The following is a 789-nucleotide window of genomic DNA, read 5'->3' as shown; positions in this document are numbered from 1 at the left end:
AGTAGTAGTAATAGTAGTAGTAGTAGTAGTAGTAGTAGCAATAATAATGATAATAATAATAATAATGTTAGCCGGCAAGCAAGAAACAACTAGAATAACACAACATAGAATGAATACACTCGCACTTTTATATACAAATCCCTCAGTAATTATTTTCACACAACTTAACGTTTGGGACTGAATTAGAATTTTTCACATTACGCATTACCATCCAAAACCTGTGCAAACATATTTTTCACGCATAACCTTTTCTTCCGCTTACATTCACCCCTTACCGTATTTTGACATTTTTCTACCTCTTTTCACATTTATTTTCAGAATTTTACAGCAATTTCCTAATACGCGCATGAACTGGTATGTACTCGTTCATGCATATTCACCATCAAGCCTACGTGTGCTCACATGCGCACACTCCACTCGCAAATCATTTATTTTATTTTGATCATTATTTTCGCGGAGAAAGGGAGGGGAAGCATGAAGACATGTGTTGGGTTGTAGTAAAGCCGACACCTGGTGATAGTAGCAGTAGTAGTAGCAGTAGTAGTAGCAGTAGCAGTAGCAGTAGCAGTAGCAGTAGCGACGGAAGCAGCAGCAGCAGCTCGATTTAATTTCGCCTTCAACCCCACATGGCGAAACTAGTACGGGATAAACAACAACAACAACAACAACAACAACAACAACAGTAACAGCAGCAGTAACAACAGCAGTAACAACAACAACAACAACAACAATAAGGACGACGACGACGACGATCACAAACAAACAAATATCAATAACAACAATAACAAC

The sequence above is a fragment of the Scylla paramamosain genome, chromosome 30 (assembly GCF_035594125.1).
Source record: "Scylla paramamosain isolate STU-SP2022 chromosome 30, ASM3559412v1, whole genome shotgun sequence".
NCBI lineage: Eukaryota > Metazoa > Arthropoda > Malacostraca > Decapoda > Portunidae > Scylla > Scylla paramamosain.
Note: the sequence above shows the minus strand (reverse complement) of the source record.